General features: G+C 49.1%; 1 protein-coding gene across 1 annotated transcript in view; it reads left to right on the forward strand.

Annotated features, from left to right (window-relative positions):
- The first annotated feature begins 10024 nt into the window (after positions 1–10024).
- DIS3L2 (DIS3 like 3'-5' exoribonuclease 2) overlaps positions 10025–15242 on the forward strand; it is a 332757-nt gene continuing 327539 nt past the window's right edge. The window contains exon 1 of the mRNA XM_040972300.1: positions 10025–10074. The gene's annotated coding sequence lies outside the window, so the exon portion shown is untranslated. The remainder of the gene's footprint in view (positions 10075–15242) is intronic.

Below are 15242 nucleotides of genomic sequence, written 5' to 3' on the forward strand. Positions count from 1 at the left end.
AGAGTGGGCTGCCGTCCCCTGTTCCCGGCAACCTTCCTGCTGTTCTTGCACTTGTCCTGGGCCTTGGCTGCAGAATGAACTGCTTCCTGGAGGGCTTTTCATGCACGTTGGCCTCTTGTGCATCCCCCCCTGGTGTTCTGGGCATGCCCGGGAATGCCAGAACCTGGGACGAATGCCGTCGAATCAGTCAAGCTGAGACACGCTATCGTTGCTTTTGTGCAAGCCTGATTTATCTGATCCAGGCTTTTGAACCATTCTCTCTTTTCTTTAACTTTTTTTTTTTTTAAATATGGGGCATAGATGTGGATTTTGTCTTTTTTAATCCAGTCTGTGATTCTATTTTTTAAAACAGAAGAATTTAGTTTACTTACATGTAATCTTATAATTGTTGAAATTGTGTGAATTGGTCTTTTTTCAAGATAATAAGATTCTTTGTTTTCTTTTGAATTTAACATGGGATTTCTGTGTGATGGTGTGTTTTTAAGAATTATTTGAGATCAAATGTGTATTTTTTGAACAACTTAATTTCCTGGTGGTTTACTGTGTCTTCAGTTACTTAACTAAAAACATCCTGGGCTCATTTTTTCTTGTTCTAACTCAAAAATAATTTTCTTCCTTATACATGGATCTGGGACTTTTTGCTCATTTATTCATCACTAATTTTTCTTTAATCAAATCATCTTGGTTTTATTTTTATTTTTGATTATTTTTATGTAGTTGAATAAGGTACAAGGGTCAAGGGCTACAGGAAAGTGCGTGAAACCACCATTTTTACATTCTCTCTCTTTTTTCCTTCCTGCATCTGGGGGAAAGAAGGATACAAGGGAAGAAGTCACACTCAGCCTCCCAAATGGCTCTGTACCCTGGGATGGAGGACAGCTACCCGACGCCATCCCTGAGTCCCCAAAGTGGGGCAAGGTCCAAGGGTCCTGCTCAAGAGGTTTTGATAGTTCCACAATTCTGAATTACTGCCAATCTCGCCTCTCCAAGCATGATGAAATCTTTCCAGAACCCATTGGTTGACATCATTCATCTTACAGTCTTCCTTTGCCAAGGTATTTACTGCCAAAACTTGGTATTTGATCAATTTGTTCTGTCCTCCATCTTGTGTTATGGTATCCTCTGCAGACTCCAATGGACTGCCATGTTCTCCATGTGCACCTGGACATGCTGCCCACTGCTTCGTCTGAGCCACTGAGGAGGCCCAGCTCTGACACATGCACTCCACGCTCAGACCATAAAACCTGCAATATTCTACATAATTGGGTTCTGAGTCTAAAAGCTCAGTTGAGTGATCCCCAAAGAAACTTCATCTGAGGTGATCCCAGAACTGCTTCTTGTGTGTACTGTTTCTGGCACAGTCTACTGCACAAATTGGTGATTGCAATTGCTGGGTCAGTTCTGTCTCGAACCCTGTCTTCTATGCAAACCAATGAGTGTTGGAGCCCATCCCAATTCCACCCACCGTACACTTGGTCCTCATGCAAACCAGTGGCAGCAGCAGCCTAGTCAAAGAGATCCGCATTAATCCCCACCAGGCCCACCCCCTGCCCTGGTTCCCATGCTTGCTAATACGTACAGTAGACTGGTCCAGTTTGTCCCACATCCCATTTAGCTCTCGTGCATGTCAATAGGCACTGAAGCCCAATTCAACCCAACCAGCCCCACTATCCAGCTTGCATACCTGCCAGCAGGTGCCACTCTTTGTCTAGCCATGCCTGCCCCAGTCCTGGTTATCATGCTCCCTAGTAGGAGTGGCAACCCAAGAGGGAGGTGCCCACTGTTTCCCTACAGGGTTCACTCCCATGCCCGGATCTTGTAATGCCCAGGTGGTTCAGCAGTTTAACTTGACAGAATTAGCCCCCTGTGCCAGCATTTGCCAGCTGATGCTGTGGCAAAGCCCAACCAAACCATACCGACTCTATTTTGTGTATGCACCAATAGGAACAGTCAACCCAGCCTGGCTTTATCCTGGTCCAGCTCACATGCAGGCCAACAGGTGTTGTAGCCCTGGCCAACCTGGTCTGCCCCATCCCAACTCTCACATTCTCCTGTGGGAGTGGTGGTCCAGCAGAGGAGCCCCACACAGCCCCCTGCCAGGTTCAGCCCCTTTCCCTAGGTCTCACGTGTGCTTGGTTGGATGCTGTGGGCCAGTTTGGCATGGCGTGCCTCACTTCAACATTTGCCAGTGGGTGTTGTAGCCTGGCCAGGCCAGGTCCACCCCTAATTCCAACTCATGCTGGTGGGGGCTACAGCCTAGCCCAGCCCAGTTGGCCCCAGTCCTGGCCCTCGGGTGAACTGGCTTGTGTTGCAGCCCTGACCCAGTCCAACCAACACTCCATTCTGGTGCTCAAATTCACCAGCAGGTGGTATGAACTGGCCCAGGCTGGTTTATCTAGACCTGAGTCAAATGTGTGCTAGTGGGCACCATTACCTCACCTGCTCTGGGCTGCTTCCTATCATCCTTCTTGTGCTCACCTGTAGAGATTCTGTCCCAATAGAGGAGTTGTCCAAGCTCCTCCATCCCAATGCCAGCTCTTACACACACCAGTGGGCCCATGGGTCAGCCCTACTTAGGCTACGTCCTGTCCTACCAGGAATAGTGGCCTTTCCTGAATGGCCTTCAACCCATTCTAATTTTTACTATTGGGTGTTGCAGCCCAGCCAGGCCTGGTCCACACCCAGTCATAGGTCACACATGGCTCAGTAGGGGCAGACACCTAACCCAGCCTGTCCTGCACCCATCCTGGTTCTCACGAGCACCAGTGGGTGCTTTAGTCTGGCAGAATTTAGTGCACCGCAGACCCAGTCCATATTTGTGTCAAGGGACACTGCAGCTATGTCCAGACCTGACAGCAGCCCCCACTCCGGCCCTCACACTCACTCAGTGGGACCCACAATGCAGCCAGGGTGTCCCCTAACCAGGCCTGTTCCCAGCCACAGATCTAGCATGTGCCAGTGGTTGCTCTGACCCAGCTTGGTATATTCTCTCACCTGTCTTGTCCTTTGCTTTGGATGCTCTTGCCTGGCCTGACCTGGCCTGCCCCCAGTCCTAACTGTCGCTGACAGGTACTCAGTCAGTTTCCATCCCTGGCTCATGCAGGCCAGTAGGTGTAACAGCCTAGCCCAGAATGATCTGCATTCCAGCCTGGTTTCTGCACTTGCCAGTGGGCTAAGGTTTGCTCAGCCCTGCATGGATCTGCCCACTTCTAAAACCAACCCACATACTTGCCAACAGATGGAGCTACCACGCCCAGCTTGCCTGGCCCCCAGGTCTGGACAATGTGCTTACCAATGGAAGCTATGACCCACTAGGGGAGTTTCATAAGTTCCCCCATTTGGCCCACTCCCAGAACCAGATCTCACACATGCCAGCAGGTGCTAGACCCTTGCCCGGCATGGCCTGCCCCTCCATCTTGGCCTTTGCATGGGATGGTAAATGTTGTGGCCCGGTCTGCCCGACACCCTGTTTTAGGATGCACATGTGGGCACTATAGCCTGGACCTGCCAAGCCTATTCTTGACCCCAGTACTCATGAGTGTTGGTGGGTTCCATGATCACACCTAGTTCAGTCTATCACCACCCCAACTCTTAAGCTAACCAGCAGGACTTCTATTTCCACAAGACTGAGCCCACTTCTCCCCTGCAGAATCTACCCCCGGACCTGGTTCTCTTGTATGCTGGTTAGTGTCATGGCCCTGCTTAATGTGATCCGTCCCCTGTTCTGACACCCAGTCATGTACTTGGATCTAGCTCTGCTAGACAGGCCCACAGCCATAGCTTTCATGTGGGTTGGTATGTGGTGGTCAGCAATGTTCTGTGCTGACAAGCCCATGTCAGGACTCCCATGTGGGCTGGTGAATCAGTCTGACTCATACAGATTTTCTAATCTCTCCCCTCCAAACCATTAGGTCTCAGTCCCCTCGCTTATCTGTAAGTACAGTGGGCCTGTTGTTGGGAGTCCCTCAGGATTCATTCCTCACCTACACGCACAGTGGCCTTATCCATGGATGTCTCTAGAAAGCAATTCTTCACCTCCAAGTGCCCAGAGCTCATTGGTGGGTGGCCGCTGGGCGAAGCCCAGAGCCAATAGGTGCTCTGGCTGCCCAAGCCAAGATGGCGCCATTGCTTTTTAAGCAGTCAGGCCAGGCTGCAACCCTACTCCCCACTGCCCATAGACAAAAGCAGCTGATGGAGCAGAGGTTCTCATCCACGTGCCTAGCCCCTTGGTTTTATTTTGATACACTGAAAAGTTTTCTCTCTAATTACATTTTTAAAAAAAGATTCTGATTCAGTGGGTCTAAGATTAAACCAAAATTCTACATTAAAACTTATTTATTTTCATTTTTTAAAGATGCATTTATTTTTATTGGAAAGGCAGATTTACAGAGAGAAAGATCCTCCACCTGCTGTCACACTTCCCAAATGGCTGCAAACAGCTGGAGCTGAGCCAATTCGAAGGCAGGAGCCAGGGGCTTCTTGTGGGTCTCTTCCATGGGTGCAGGATCCCAAGGACTTGGGCCACCTTCCACTGATTTCCCAGGCCACAAGCAGGGAGCTGGATGGGAAGTGGAGCAGCTGGAACAGGAATCGGTGCCTGTATGGGATGCCAGCACTTGCAGATGAAGGATTATCCTGATGAACCACAACCCCAGTCCTATTTTCATTTATTTTAAAGGGACACAGAAGTAAAGACTCTTCCATCCACCCTCTGGCTCCCGACCTGAATGTATGCAGTGACTGGGGCCTATGTGGGATTCAGTGTTTATAGGCTGAGCATTAACTAATTGAGGCATCAGGCCAGACCCTGAAATTCCAATTCAGCGTTTGGTTATACACTGTCAGCTAGGGAAACAGTTGCAGAGAGGTGGACTGACTTGTCCAAGATCACACCAAACAACTGGGAGATGGATTGGAACTCAGCAGTGTAGTTGCCTCCCTCACAAATGCAACCCTGCACTGCTCCTGTGTGAGGCGTTACAGATACCTGGTAGGCAACAGGGTATGGAAGGGAAAGAAAGTTTTGTGCTTAAAGACTGTGAAATCCCCAACAATGCAAAGCTACTGGCATCTTGGGCTTTGTGAATTGAATGCCATTCTTCTAAAATCTTCTAGTCAGTTAAATTTTTTTATACATTTGAAAAGTAGAGAGACAGAAAAAGGTCTTCCATCCATTGCTGTATACCTTAAATGCCCGTGGCAGTCAGGGCTGGGCCAGGCAAGGGCCAAGAGCCTAGAGATCAACCCAGGTTTTCCCTGTGACTCACAGGGACCCAACTACACACATCACCTGCGTCTCCCAGGATGTGTTGGTCGGAAGCTGCAGTGGGAAGCAGAGCTGGGACTCCATCTGATTGGGATATGGGCGTCCTAAGTGATACCTTGATGACTGTGCCAAGTGCTCAACCCTTCTTAGTGACAGCATAAAAATGAGCAGCTGTCATTTGCAGCTGGTAAGATATATCCATGATTACAAATAAGGTACAAAATCCAAAAAGGAAAGTAAGTTGGAAGATAGTAGAAAAGAGTCAAAGATGATGATGTGTATAACGATTAACATGGGCGGGGTGGGGGGAAGGCGTGGCGCAATGGCTCAGAGAATAAATCTTGTCCTTGCACACACCGGGATCACATATGGGTGCCGGTTCATGTCTCCACCACCTGTCCAACTCCTGCTTGTGGCCTGGAAAAGCAGTAGAAGATGGCTCAAACCCTCGGGACCTTGCACCCGCATGGGAGACATAGAGTAGGCACCTGGCTTTGGATCAGCTCATCTCTGGCCATTGGGGTCACTTGAACCAGAGGATAGAAGATCTTTCTTTCTGTCTTCCCTTTTCTCCATAAATCTGCCTTTCTAGTACAAATAAATCTATAAAGAATAGGACAACACTGTAAATGAATTTTCTAAAGTTTTCATATGTGAAATAAAAAAGCACTAAAAACCCTTCTTAAATGTTTATGCTGATGAAATCATGAAAAATATAATTAAAATATTTTGAACATGACTTTTTTATATTTCATTATTATTATTATTTTATGATACAGTTCCATAGGCTCCTGTCATTTCCATTATCCACTCCCCAATTCCCTTCCCCCACCTAGTTCCTCTATATCATTACTAAAATACAGTTCTTCATACACAGTCATATGTCCATCACTGCGGGCATGGACAATGGCAGAGAGTCCAGCATCCTATTAGAACATGACATCTTAAATTGGAACTAGAGAGAAGAGAAACTAAGGAAAAGGCCAAGAGCCAGCAAGCAAAAATTAAAAAAAAATGCTTTATAGTATAATAGATTTTAAAAGTTAAGTGTAGCACAGAAAACCCAGATTGAGTTTGGGGTGCCTCTTTCTGGCCTGGCCAAATATAGTTATTACAGACATTTGGGATGTAAACCAGCAAATGGAGTATAAAATAAAATAAAGTGAAAATAAATGAATAAAAATTATATGAACATGGAAGAAAAGGAAAATGTATTGGCCTGGTGTGGTAGCCTAGTAACTAAAGTCCTTACTTTATAAGCACCAGAATATGATATGGGGGCCAGGTTGTGTCTTAGCTGCTCCACTTTCCTTCTAGCTCCCTGCATCAAAGGATGGGCCAAAGCCTTGGCACCTCTCCTTCTTTCTGCATATCTGCCTTTCCAATAAAAATAAATTAAAAATAAAAAATGTATTTTTAAAACTTTTAAGCTTAAAATGAGGCAAGAATAAAGATCAGACTTAATGGTGGGAAGATGGAAATCGTGGCAAGGGTGGGGCTGCTTGCAGTGCTGAGGCTGAGAATAGATCTGATGACAACATAACCGTGTGCCCACCCACAGCACTCAGGCCACAAGGGAGACAAGTAGGCTCTGGCCTGTGAATGCATCCTGCAGCTAAGGGTGCAGGCTGTCAGCGTCACACTGTGGCCTGCAAACTTGCCTTCAGTTTTTAAAAATATATATTTATTTATTTTTTATTGGAAAGGCAGATTTACAGAGAGGAGAGACAGAGAGATTTTCTGTCTGCTGGTTTACTGCCCAAGTGGTCACAATGGCTATAGTGAAGCTGATCTGAAGCCAGGAACCAGGAGCTTCTCTGGGTCTCCCATGTGGGGGCAGGGTCAAAAGACTTGGGCCATCCTATACTGCTTTCTCAGGCCACAAGCAAGGAGTGGAATGGGAGGTGGAACAACTGGGACACGAACTGGCACTCATAAGGGATCCTGGCACATTCAAGGTGAGGATTTAGCCACCGAGACACCGCTTCTGGCCTCGGCCTTCACTTTGGTTCTTGCAATGTGTTCAAGTCTGCATTTGGCTTTCATAACTCATCATTAGTGTGTGAGAGGAAATTCAATCACATTGTTGAATGGATTCCATCTTATGTCCTTGAGGGTCTTGCAGTATTTGGTTGGCCATCCCCCCTCATCCTCCTCCTTTTTTTTTTTTTTTAAAGAATTGCTTATTTTTATTGGAAAGTTAGATATAGAGAAAAGAGGAGAGAGAAAGATCTCCTGTCCATTGAATTACTCTCCAAGTGGCCGCAACAGCTAGAGCTGAGCCAATCTGAAGCCAGGAGCTCAGAGCCTCTTCTGGGTCTCTCATGCGGGTGCAGATTCCCAAGGCTTTGGGCTGTCCTCAACTGCTTTCTCAGGCCACAAGCAGGGAACTGGATGGGAAGTGGGGCCGCTGGGATTGGAACCGGCGTCCATATGGGGTCACAGTGCATTCAATGAGAAGACTTTAGCTATTAGGCTACCATGCCTGGCCCTTGGCAGTGGCTGTTTTTCACACACATTTTCACGCGCCCACGTTTCTCTTTGGCTCACCTGAGAGGTGGCAATTTCATCTGTTGATCCTGAGTTGCTTGATGGTTACTTCTTTCACTGTCATTGGCCTGGTGGAACTGGGTGGCAGAACAGACAGTCCACAGGACTCGCTCATGGACAGTAGCCTTTGAGTGATAGTGTTGTGATGAGCAAAGTTGGAATCATGGGTGCTTCCTCTCAGTCTGGCCCGGTTCCTCCCAGTCCGGCCCAGTAACTGGATGGATGCTGGTTCAGGAGAAGTTGGGTTAGGGATGAAAGTGGTGAACAGTCAAGGTCAGGGTGGGAACGGAATGCTTTGTCATCCCTAATTTTCCCGGAAAGCCTGGATTTCATAACAGATGGACAGGGCCTGAGTATGCATTTCCCAGATGCTGAATGTCAGAGGTGTGGCTGGGTCATAGCGAAACCACTCATGAATGGGACTAACATTTTCTTTCTTTTTGTTAATGCATATGTGCATTTTAAAATTTGTTTTTATTGGAAAGATCAGATTTTATGGAGAGAAAGAAACAGAGAGAAAGATCTGTCTGCTGGTTCACTCCCCAAATGTACTCAATGGCCAGAGTTCAGCTGATCTGAAGCCAGGAGCCAGCAGCCTCTTTTGGGTTTCCCATTTGGGTGCAGTGTCCAAGGCTTGGGCCATCCTCTACTGCTTTCTTGGGCCACAAGCAGGGAGCTGGATGGGAAGTGGAGCGCTGGGACACAAATCAGCGCCTATAAGGGTTCCTGATGCTTGGAGGTGGAAGATTAGCCAATCAAGGCATTGCCCTGGGCCCAGTGGAACTAGTACTTTCATTAGAAGCCAGAGAGTGAGCTGGCCTCTCCCTAACTAGATATGACAAAAATCAGGAAGTGGATGTTGACCTGCTACCCTGACCCTGGACACCAGCCTGCCTGTGAGCTGTAAATTGCTATTGTTTAGTGCTTGCTTCGGTAGCACATATACTAAACTGCTATTGTTTAAGTCCACTTCTGTGTATGGTATTTTGTAATAGCAGCTCAGACTAAGACACGTACACAATCCCTCCCAGTGCCAGAGTTCTGGTGGAGGAAGCATATATGGCTTATTTCACAGCTCATTTCTCCAGCAGGGTGACGTGGTTCTGATCCTCTCTTCAGATTCTGAGTCTTGGAGGGGGCATCTCTGGAGAGATTTTGTATTGTTAATTGGTCATCTGTCAGCCAGAGACCAACATCAGACAAAGCACATCTGCTGGAACCTTCTGTGCTTGTTTGGCTCTGGATGTGCAGTGCTTACCCACAATTCCAGCTCTCTAAAAATATGCCCATCACAAACAGTAATAACCTTCCCTCTCCTGAAGCACCTAGAATTCCAGCCAGGAGGAACTGCACTGTGTCCACCCTCCAACAAATGACAGAACTTCACAGCAGGTGCTGTGTGCCAGGCTGTGCCAGGCTGTGCCAGGCTGTGGGGTGGGTTATATCCTCACTAGCCATGTCTTCCCTACAGGGTTCTGATGTCCAGCTCTGCTCTGCTAACTGTTCTGGTGAATTCTTTCCTTGCCCCAGTTGTCGTGGCCCAACCCGTGGTGATGGATCCCAGCCACGGCTGACTCACATGCCACTGCTCATGGATTTCCTATAAGCACTCCTGAACACTTTGTTCTGCAGAGCAGCTGACAACGGCCAGCATCCCTCACAAGACACACTTACATCTCCTTGCTAGAACATTCGGATGCTATGTGAGGGTTTCTTTCCCTTTGTGCACCTCTAACAATCTTGGTGTCTCCCAGAGTCCCTTTCTGGGCAGGCCACATAGCACTTTAATGGGTTATCTCCAACTGGGTCAACTCACTGACCTCAAACACTATTTCCTCCCGCTTTGAGTCTTCTCCCTCGGTGTCTGGGGAGCTTCCCTCATCGCCAGGCTCGGCTACCAGCCCTGAGTCACCCATCTCGGCAGTGGCAGAGCTGCCATGCTGCTAGGCCCTGAGCAGGTGTCCAACAACGAGGGCTGAGTGGAAGGGACGAGTGTGCCGACCTGATCGTATAAACGCGGCCAGGGCCGGGGCTGGAAAGGCACCCACGCCAGGCCGTCCGGGGCGTCGGGGCGAGGCCAGGGCGCCCCAGCGTTGCTCCTGCCCGGCGCAGGTCGTCCGCGCACTCAGTCCGTCGCGCTTTCGCTCTTGGCCCCACCCGGCCGCCGTGGCGCTCTCGAGCGCTGCGCCCGCGACCCGGAAGAGCATTCTCCCTAGCAACTGCGGGACCGCAGCGGCGCCGGCCTCCCGGGAAGCACGGTGAGGCCCTCCCCGCCCCGTCCCCCGACCCCGGTCGCTCGTCCAGATCGGGACCCGCGTGGCAGGCTGGCCCTCGGGGCTCCGCGGCGCCGGCTGCGCCCCCGGGGCTGGGGCGGCGAGCTCCTGCGCCTTCGGGGTCGCTCCCCGGCCCACCCACGCCCACCAGGGGGACCCGCCGACCCCCGGCTCCCCACGTTCCCGGGGCAGGTCCGCCTGGCCACCAGCAAGGCACGTGTGGGCCGCGGGGGCCGCCTCGCCAGGCTGGGGTTCCCCGGGGCGCCTGGTTCCAGACGCGGTGCCCAGGCTGGACAGCACCACGGCCACACAGCCGGCTTGGCTGGCCCTTTTGCCCCAGGAGAGACTCCCTTCCGGGGAGCGAGCCTGCCCGCCGTGAGTGTGGTGGTGGTGGTGGGGGTGTTGTCTCAGATGCTCTGTCCATCTTCCCGACCCCCGAGAGGATCTCAGGGGACATTGACAACCCCGAAGGCAGTAGGAGCAGCTGCTGCCTGTACCCTCCATTGGGTAACTCCACAGCCTTGGCCCTGGACACTCTCCCTCCATTGATTGTGTGGCAGTGTCAGGGAGAACACCTGTAAGCCCAGTGGGAACAGAGCTGCCCACCTGGAGCGGAGCGGGACCCAGAGATGAAGGCGCTACAGCGGGCAGGCCATTGTTTAGGACGAAGCTGAAGGTTCTGCCCCCCTCGCCCCGTCCGTGGCTCCTGTCAGGTCCATGACTGTCCGTCAAGCACCTGCAGTGGTTCATGCAGTTGAAAGAGATATAGACCGTACATCTACTGTATAATTTGGAAAGGAAGACAGTGGCACCTGTTGAAGCGCAGACTGTGCGACTGCAGACAGGAAGTACTGCAGTTGATCAGCTTGGCGAACCCGCCCAGTGCTGGATTTTTCAGTTGCTTAGTTCTATGGGGGCAGTTTGTGTTTATATGGGGGCGGTGAGAGCGTGTTGTGTCTTAAGTGATTCCTTTCTTTATGTTTTAAACTCAAGGGTTTGGACTCCTGAAGTCCTCTTTAAAGCTCCAGGATGCGTTGAGTTCTTGCAAACACTGGGAACAGATTTCTCAAGAAGAAGAAAAGGAGGCGTCGCTGTTTGGCATTTCCTTTTGCTTCTGTAGTTGTTCTCAGGTTTAGATGAAGTAGTGTCGTTGGAGATTAGTTGCTGCTTCATCCTTTGAAATGTCTTGTGAAAGGTTGCCCTTTGTGTTTTTGGCGTTTCCAGATGCTTCCCTTGTGGCAGTTTCTGTGGGGAAATGGCGCACACAGTAGTCGCTGAGTGGCTAGCAACTGCTTGGTGTTTGGGCTGTGCACCTGCGTGTATGGCCAAGTCTACTCCACTCAACAGAAAGAAGAGCTGGGACGAGCTGGCGAGACATCTGCATCGACTATTTTCTTTTTTCCTTCATAGTTTAATAAGGATTTTAGATTCAGTTGCTTTCAATAATAGGGGACTTCTTGAGGATTTTTGTTTTTAAACTTTTGTAGGGTTGTGATTTGTTTATTCATTTGTTCAACAGCTGTGTGAGTGTCTACTTGGTGCCAGGTGCTGTGGTTGGCGTTGGAGATGGGGCGGGTCCTTGTTCTCAGCAGGTGACGTTCAGATAATCATGTGATTGTAAAACTCTGGACGGTCCGTGTCTTAGGGGAGCCATGGCAGTGACGTTGGAAAGGAAGTGTGCCAGTGAGAGCCAGAAGCAGGGTCCGGAGAGCGGGCCAGGGACTTGATCCGGGAGGTGGAGGGAGTGATGGAGTCAGGATGGGGCAGGGGCTCGTGGGGCAGAAGGAGGAGTTCTTTACCCTCTGAGGGAGGGAAGCCTCTGGGGTTTTTCTTGGGAACACGGGCTGCATGTTGCATAGGGAGGAAGAGTTGGCTTGTGCTTGTGTCACTCGGTTTGTGGTCCTGTTGCTCAGTGCCTGTTGGTTTCTGAGCCCATGCTTCTCTAGTGTGTTCCCTCATGTTGGTTTATATTGCAGTTGGAGACCCTTCCCTGTCCTGCTAGCGAGATGCGTCTTTGTTTTTTTGTAGAGAAGGAGTTAGGGATTGGACTTGGTCATTAGGATTTAGTTGATTTTAAGTGTGTTCTTATCAGTGTGAAAACTAGCGTGCTACTTTCTGTGACTTTGCCTCTTTTTCTCCATTTAAAAATTGTGTTTAAAAAACTGACCATGGGGGGGGGTCTAGCGTGGTAGCCTAGTGGCTGAAGTTGTCATCTTGCATGCACCCAGATCCCGTATGGATGCTGGTTCATATCCCAGCTGCTCTACTTCCCACCCAGCTTCCTGCTTGTGGGAAAAGCAGTGGAGGAAGGCCCAAAGCCTTGGGACCCTGTACCTGTATGGGAGATCTGGAGGAGGCTCCTGGTTCCTGGCTTCGGATTGGCTCAGCTCTGGCTGTTGCGGCCACTTGGGGAGTAATTCAATGGACAGAAGCTCTTCCTGTCTCTCCTCCTCTCTTTATATCTGACTTTCCAATATAAATAAATAAATCTTGGGAAAAAAATCTAACCACAGGCTCAGCACAATACTCAACTGGCCAATCTTCCACCTGAAAGTGCTGGTATCCCATCTGGATGTTTGTTCATGTCCTGGTTGCTCCATTTCCCATCCAGCTCTCTGCTTATGGCCTGGGGAAGCAATAGAGGATGGCACAAAGCCTTGGGACAAATTTACAGAGAGAAGGAAAGACAGAGAAAAAGATTTTCCATTTGGCGGTTCGCTCCTCCCTGGTCTTTGGCCCCACACGGGAGAGGCCTTCACTGTCACCGTGTTCTGCCATAGATTAGACCCCGAGCACGCACGCGTGTCAGAGACTTGCCAGACAACAGACAGGCAATGAGTTGGGGTCTCTGGGACCACCTCCTGGGCCTTTGCTGCTGCCGCTTGCTTGTGATTGGCAGCTGCAGGTGGAACACAGGAGCCGTGTCCCGGGGAGCAGTGTGTGCTCAGGGCGTCTGAGGCGTCTTTGTCTTCAGGAGTTTCACTGCCGAGAAGGCTGCGCACCTCAACTCTTGAACGTCCTGGGTTTCGGGCACCTGCTCTGCAGCTGGGAAGTCTTTCCCTTTTGTGTTCAGATGTGGACTGTCCTGTTTTGTATCTAATGCCTTTTTTAGTGCGTGTATTTGTTCATAGCACATATTCTTAGCTTTCCTTGAAATTCTGTTGAAAATCCAGTGAAAAAATATCAGAACCAAGTATCCTAGTGCATCATCCTTTTCAGGCTGGTTGATTTTGAGGAAAAGATTTGTGCTTCTGAGAATGAGATTGATATGTTTTATTCATTGGTTCCTTCCCCAGGTGGCCACACCCAGGTCCCCCAAGTGCTCGGGCCATCTTCCTCTGCTGTCCCAGGCTATTAGCAAGAGGCTGGATTGGAAGTGGAGCAGTCAGGACTAGAACCAACACACATATGATATTATTCAGTTATAATAAGAAAGGCTGAAATTCTGTTATTTGCTGCTCAGTGGTTGGAACTGAGGACGTCCAGTTAATACTGCTGTAGTATCGATGGCTTTATGACTGTAGTAAAGTTTGTCTGAGTGAAGTTGAACATCTTTTCATTTGAATTATTTATAATCCTTGCCTGGTTCTCCACTGGACTATGGCCTTATTACGTTTTATTTGTTGAACTCTGTTTAGCAGAGTCATTAAATCTGACATAAAATGTTATCTCAAAAATATTGTTGAAAAAGAATAAACTTCTGTACATGAAACTTTGAAGTGGACACTGCGTGAAACATTTGCTTTATAACGAGGGTGAAACGTACTGCAGAACACTAACAAAAATATTGTACAATTCTCTGGCTTTGCCGTGTGCCCTTTTTTAGGTCAAATGTTTAAGACAAAATAGTGTCCAGTTGAGCAAGAGATTACACATGTGATGCCCAAAATATATAGTACTTTTTTTTTTTTTTAAAGACGGTTTTAAATGATTCTGCTGTGGAATTCAGCCTCAGTGAAACAAACTCCTGAGATCTTAGCAGGAGCGGTTGTGTTGCGAGGCAGGAGTGTTTGTGAGGCAGGAGCGTCAGCGGGCGCGCCTCTAGCGCGTTATCAGCTGTTGCTGTGTTCGTCCTAATGATTCCAAATACTTGATAACAGTTCTGAAGTCCTTCCCTCAGTTCTTTCTCCAGTCTCCCCACTTGTTTTCCAGTCACTTCAGAGACCTGTTCAAAATCACTTTGTCCTGCCTGTCATTCTCTTGTCTCATTCCTAGTTTGCTGTATTTTATCTGATTTGCTGTGAGCCATTGTATTGGCTTCAGTTTTATGGTTTTTTTTTTTAATTTTTTTTTTGTCCTTTTGAGCAAAGAGATTTGAGTGTCTTCCCATTTCTGTCAGCACTTCATTCAGTGACCAAACACAACTTTCGTACAGGAATAAGATGCGTGTGGTGATTAAGTAGTTCCCAAACACGTGAAAGGCAGTGAAAGATTGTTCCTGATGCAGCGGGTCCATCTGAAACACTGAGTGCGCTGGGACAAGGCCCCGGTAAGGCAGTCCCGTCAGTAAGCGAGCAGGGCGGCACTTTGAGGCTGGCAGCTGTGTTGGCGGGAAGGTCCCACAGACCACACCTTCACCGTTGGCACCACGCCTCCTGAGTTGCCACTCAGAGCGTAGGCCCGCTGGTGCTTTCCTGCAGACCACACACCCACGTGGTGCATCTCGGTGGCCGTGCCGTTGACAGGCAGCAGCCTTGTTTGCCGGCCTCGTATCCTGCTCCGTTCAGAGCCTGTGTGTTAGCTTTCCTGGGCAGCTGTGAACTTGCCAAGAGCTGCCTCCAGTCAGGCTCCTGGAGTAAAGTTGGACATTTTACTGTTCTTTGAAAATATCTTCCAGAACTGCTGGCAGTTTTGCTGTGAACTCAGCAGATGATGAATCTTTTTCACCCAATTTGACCTTGGTCAAACTTACTGTTTTTTTTTTTAAGATTTATTTTTATTGGAAAGTCAGATTAAAGAGAGAAGGAGATACAGAGAAAAAGATCTTCCATCTGCTGGTTCACTCCTCAAGTGGCTGCAGTGGCCGGAGCTGAGCTGAACCGAAGCCAGGAGCCTCCTCCAGATCTTTCACACAGGTGCAGGGTTCTAAGGTTTTGGGCCCTCCTTGATTGCTTTCCCAGGCCTTGGGCTGGAAGCTGGAAGGGAAGTAGAGC

Source organism: Ochotona curzoniae, unplaced genomic scaffold (genome assembly GCF_017591425.1).
Source record: "Ochotona curzoniae isolate NIBS_2020 unplaced genomic scaffold, NIBS_Ocur_1.0 contig_2294, whole genome shotgun sequence".
NCBI classification, from domain to species: domain Eukaryota; kingdom Metazoa; phylum Chordata; class Mammalia; order Lagomorpha; family Ochotonidae; genus Ochotona; species Ochotona curzoniae.